Genomic DNA, 6,182 nt, shown 5'->3' on the forward strand with positions numbered 1-6,182 from the left:
GAAGAAGATCCAACGCCTTTTAGGACAATCTTGGGTCTCTAGGTAGAATTATTAGGGGTTTTGTCCTTGATGATAATAGTAGAGACATAATTATCCATTGAAATGTGATTAATAGTTGAATCATAGTTATAAGATGCTCTGGTATAGTTGGTCTGGTCATCTGTGGCTGCAGCTTTTCCCTTGTCATGTTTTGGGAATGGTTCCTTAAACATTTCATGTTCTTGGTTGGATGAGTGTCCTTCAATCTCAATGTCATCTTGATCAATGAGATCTTGTATGATGTTCTTCAGTCGATGATAATTTCCTATTTTATGACTTTTTCTCTTATGAAATTAACAATACTCATCGTCATTCCACCAATTTGGTTTAACCTTTGTCTCATATAGATGAAAATCTGGAATTATGTTTACTTTGTTTGCCACTAGCTTCTTGAAAACTGACTCAAGTGGTTCTCCTAATGGGGTGTACTTCCTTTGTGATCTAGAATTTGTTTAAGTATTCACTTGATTGTTTATAGAGCTTGATCCCAAAAAAACAATTTTGGGTCGCACTGTATTGGCATCAACAACACCATCATTGATTGTGTTCTTGTTTTATTCCAAAATATTGGCTTGTCTTTTCCTTTAAAGTCATCTTTGTTTTCCTTGAATATCTTAATGACTCCTTGTTCAATTAGGACCTTTTCTTTTGCTAAGCCTTTTTCAATGACATCCTTGAAGGTGGAAAAACAAGCTTTCCTTAGATCATAGCCAATGTCTTTGTTAACATTCTGGGTGAACATCTCCACCATTTGTTTTTGTGGAATTTTACAAGAGCATCTGCTAGCTAGATTTCTCCATCTTTGTAAAAATGATGCAAAAGACTCTCCCTCTTTTTGCTTGGTGTTGCACAAGGTAGTGACTAATATGTTTGTCTCTATGTTGTATGAAAAATGTTGGATAAATACCTCTGCTAAGTCGCCCCATGACTTAATTCTAGGTGGAAGTTGGGAGAACCATTCCATAGCTTGATCACCTAAGCTCTGTGGGAATAATCTCATCAAATATGTCTCTTCTAAAGCTACCTCAATGCAAGCTATGAAAAATTGTCTTATATGTGGCTTAGGATCCCCTTTTCCTCTATATTTATCAAACTTAGGTGTCACAAAGTGTGTAGGAAATGGAGGCATTGGAATGCTCTTGTCAAATGGATAAGGACATATGTCTCTCATTGTGTACATTGGCTTTGGTATGTTTATGTCCTCCATTTTCTTTTGTAAGTCCCTGATTTGTTGCTCTAAATTGTTCTTAGGTGGAGATTGACTTCTTAGACCATACCCCATGCTTGAGGCACCAATTGGAGGAGGAGAATGTTGCATATATGGATGATATTGATCATACACATGTTCATATGGAGGAGGTCTATAATGATGTTGCATATAAGGACCACTTGGTATAGATTCATGGTGAGGAATGTAATATCTACTTTGTCCATGTATACCATACTCTATAGGCATGTCATGAGTTTTTTCTAGTGTGTTGCCCCCAAATTTGATGCGGGGTTTCCTTGTGTCCAAATTTTGAGCATGCCTTTGAATATCCAATTGCTTTGGTGGTTGATCCTTAGCATTGATATGTGATTGAGCATATTTTTCTGCATAAGACTTCCATAATGGTCTACGAAGGTGAGTATCTTATGCTTGACCATGTGTGTATGGGACCTTTGGTTTTTGAAACAAAGATGATGGTGATTCAGGCACCATATGTGGTCCTCTATTGCCTCCTTTGATCCATGTTGGAGTGAGTTTGTTGCAAAGGTTGATTTTCCATTATTTGAGACATGTCAAAATCATGAGGTATCTTGGCTCCACTTTGTGCCATCACTTGTAGGAAGTATTGTCTATCTCTCCTCATTATTTCCTCAACCAATCGATTGAAATGAGGATTCATAATGGTGTCTTCCACTTCTACTGAATGTACTGAAAAGTTGTCCATATCATCATTTTGTGTATCATTTTTGTTTGTAGTGTCCATGTGCTCAACATTTGGAATGTTTCTATAAGCATCCATGTCAGGTAATGTAGTATGATCAGAATTGAAAAAAATATCATTGTCATACTCATAGGAGCTCATGTTTGCGAACTCTTGAGCCTCTTTAGTTTCTCTCCTAGATTTTTGGGAACGAGTTTCAACCATGAACTAGGTATTGACCAAGATGTGTGAGACTAGATGAAAATGAAAAGAGTATGGAAGACCAAGAGTTGGATGGAATGTAAATAAATATAAGGTGTACTTGCAATGTCCAAAGTGTAAGACCAAGTATGTATGTAGTAGAGTAGGTGTGGCTTCCAAAGAGAGGATAGTTTCTCTTGATGAGGTAAGTTGACCTTAACTCTAAGTAAGACCAAATGAGACCCAAAGGTGATAGACCTTGATGAGGGACCACTTAGCAAAATGTTGTTGTATGTAGTGTGTTGACAAAGTATGATGAGGACAAGCAAATGACCTTTTGACTCAAGTTTAGACAAATGTAATGTAATGTAAGGTGTAAAGCAATGATGGACTTTGTGAAACCCAAAGACAGGTTGAATGCTAGGTGAAAACCTGAAGAGATAAATTAGGAAGCTTTAATAAGCCTGAAACTGACTGTTCTTGTTTGCTGAATTATGAGAGTTCTCAATCCTGAACACAGACGTGTCTACGTACTGTATAGACATGATTTCCTGACACAAACATGGTTCTATTTAACATAGACGCGAGTCTAAGATTTTGTAAATGCAATGTTGATTCTGAAAACATAGACGTGTTTCTACCCTTCACAGATGTGGTTATATGACACAGACGCTATTATGTCAGACGCAAACGCGTTTCTACAAAATTTGTGCAATTGTTTTTTCAATCTGTGAAGTTGCTTTGTTGTGACCAAATTTGAATGTTTGACTATTTTTTGTGACAAGAGGACACATTGTTGATGAGGACTCAATGTTTGCAAGTGTTTAGACTCAAAATGACTCAAAGAAAGTGTGATGTCTGATGTAAAATTGTTTTGCATACACTTGCAGACACAAAAGACACAATGTTTTGATGTTTGGTCTTGAATGTTTGATTGTTCAAAATAAGTCAAGCACAATTCTTACAGCTAGCCAAGACAATAGTTGTTGATCCCACATGGAGTTTCCCCCGAGGCTACGCTATTTAGAGTAGATACTTAGATGCTTGACCCCACTGGCTTCACCCTTGGCACTCACTTCTCAAGGTAGCCAAGCATCAGTCCCCACAAAAACTCCTTGTGGTGAACTTTGTATCTCTACTAAGAACCATATGTGTGTGGGCCGCTACCAGAGGTCTAACCTCTTGCCCCAACAATTAGAAGGATTTGGGCTTCTAAAACAGAAAGGTGCTAGTAAGGGCATCCGCTCATGTGGCCATACATGTAGAACTTTCAGCTTTGTAAATACAGAAGGCTCCCAGCTGGTAGGGGTTACGCCATACAAATGATCAAATAAATTTGATCAAATGGGTTTATGGGGAGACATAGTGTCGGTATGAACTAATCAGCACACGTTATTCATAGTTTTCACCATGAATACAATTATTTATAGTGGTTTGGAAGAAGATGGCTTTTCTTTTGCTACCACTTGGGTCATTCTCTCCTCACTAGTAGTCCTAATGACCACACGAGGAGACAGGCCCTCTAAAGATTAAACAAAAAGAGCCTATTGCTCAAGACACAAAAGACAATGATTCAATTTTAGTGCACCAATTGACGTGTTTTCTAGTCTATGAAAATAAGGCACACAATAAAAATCCAAAAACCCTTGCCAAGGACCTACAACAAAGATTTATTAGTAGTTTGGATTGTTTGAAATAATCACCCCTTCCTGCAAGCACACGAGTTAGGTAAATTTTAGATCCAAAAGACTTTGTGAAAATAGGGGCCTTCAACAAAACGATTTTGCTTTCAAGACAAGCTGCACCAATTTTGTTAGCTAGATCTGAAAATGTTAGCTCAAAATAAACCAGATCTAAGAAATCGAATGTCTAAAAACTAAATCAATGAAAACCCCCAAAAATGAAATCAGTGCGCACATACACGGTTACCATAAACACAAACATGGCTTCTAGACGTAGATGTGCTTCTATGAAACACAGACATGGCTTCAGAACGTAGACGTGACTTCTAGACACAGACGTGCCTGAAAACCCCACAGACATGACTAGAGAACACAGATGCGATTTCCAGAATCTGCAAAAAAAATAAAACTGTCGAAGGTGTGGACGCGATCCTAGATGTCACAGATGTGGCAAAAAACCAAAAACGCGATCCGAAAGTATGCAGATGCGAAAATACCAAAATACTGTCAAAAATACCAAATCTGCAACTTCAAAACACAAAATTTGCAACAAGGATGTTAAATGCAAAAGGGACAAGAGTCCCATCGGGCGTGCCAAAATGTATATGGTGAAAATGGATACAACAATGTTGAAAGACTAAATGAATTCAACCACAAAACCCTAGCCTAACAACAACAAAGATCCACCATAACATATGAAGATTACCTAAGACAATGCAAATCAAATGAAATCACAAAGATTATACCATCACATGTCCAATAGGGTTTGGATCTCCATTCTTCCTATCTCCATTGATCTTGCTTGATATATTTGCTCTTAGATTTTATGTGCATAAGAGCTCAACAAAGAATAAAATGTGGTTGCAAGTAGGATCTCATATGAAAAGCGTAGTGTAGTCAAAATGCATAAATTGATTAGCCAAGGTTTGATAATGAAGGAAGCATCTCCTTATATAGAAGACACTATATGAAATGGAGGGATAAGATTGAGAGGTGTAAAAGAGGTCAGCTGTGATTAGAGGGTAGGTAGAGAAAATAAGAAAATAATAAGAGGGTAGGTAGTGTATGAATTAAGAGATGAATGACATGTGTCATAAGTAGAAAAGGTTAATGAATTAATTAAATAAATAAAGATTTATTTAATTAATAGAAGAAGTGGGATCAATTAAATAAATAAGATATTTATTTAATTTAGGAAAAGGACAATTTAAATAAATAAATGTGTTTATTTAAATGAGAAATAAGGCTAGAAGAGGATAAATGAATTAATTAAATAAATAAAGATTTATTTAATTAATAGATGAATTAGGCTTAGAAAATTAAATAAATAAAATATTTATTTAATTAGACATGACATTTTTAGGTGTCTACACATATTTTCCCAGACATGTCAGTAGATGATATCACTGAACATCTGAAAAACTGCCACACAAAATTCCTAGTCAAGCAAAGAGCCTTGAAATTGATGAATGGCCTTTACTTGGATGTAGAGAATGAGACCAAAGGAAAATGATAGGAAATCTTTCGAATCAAGAATGCTGGTGAGCAAGTTGAAGTTGAAACAGTTGATGTTACCGAGGAAGATCCTGATATTACCAAGTAAGACCCTCCTGACACTATACAAATTGATGAGGATATCATGGACACCGAGGCACCTGAATAGGAAATGATAGAAGGGAATGCATATGCCAAACTAGTATCTAGTGAGTCAGTTTTGGAGCAAGTTCATCCCTATCCTCTGGTCACTTGGTCTAATTCAACCGAGGCCCCTCAAGATACTGAACAAGGAACAAAAGGTCACAAGTCTATAGAAGGAGAAAATGCTTCTCAGGCCACCGAAGGACAGACATCTCAAGCTCCTTCTAGCATTGAAAATGTTACAACTGAGACCACAAGCACAGAATCATTGACTAACACAACAAAGGCTATATCAGAGGCTAAATAAACTGACCAAAGTGTTGCCTCTATCGAGCAACCTGCCGAGGGTCAACAAGCCTCACAAGCCATTGTTTTAGTTCAATAGGTGAAAGGTAAAGAAAAGAAGATGAAAAAGCATAGCTTCAAATTAGATTTGTAAAAACCAATAGTGTTGCCCAATGTTGATATATCCAAATTAAAAGGGCAAGCACTCAGTAAATTTGATGAACTATGCAAAGCCAAAGTTGAACAGGAGAAGCAAATGGCTATTCAAAAGAAAAACAAAGTACTTCAGAAGGTGAAAGCACTCTTAACCGATATGCTACCTGAAGAAATAGTGAGAAAAGATGCCGCCATCCACATTCAATTGGGTGAACTCCTAACCAAGATAGAGACATTTGGAGTAGATGCATCTAAATATTTGAGCAAGTTA

Source organism: Cryptomeria japonica, chromosome 11 (genome assembly GCF_030272615.1).
Source record: "Cryptomeria japonica chromosome 11, Sugi_1.0, whole genome shotgun sequence".
NCBI classification, from domain to species: Eukaryota; Viridiplantae; Streptophyta; class Pinopsida; order Cupressales; family Cupressaceae; genus Cryptomeria; species Cryptomeria japonica.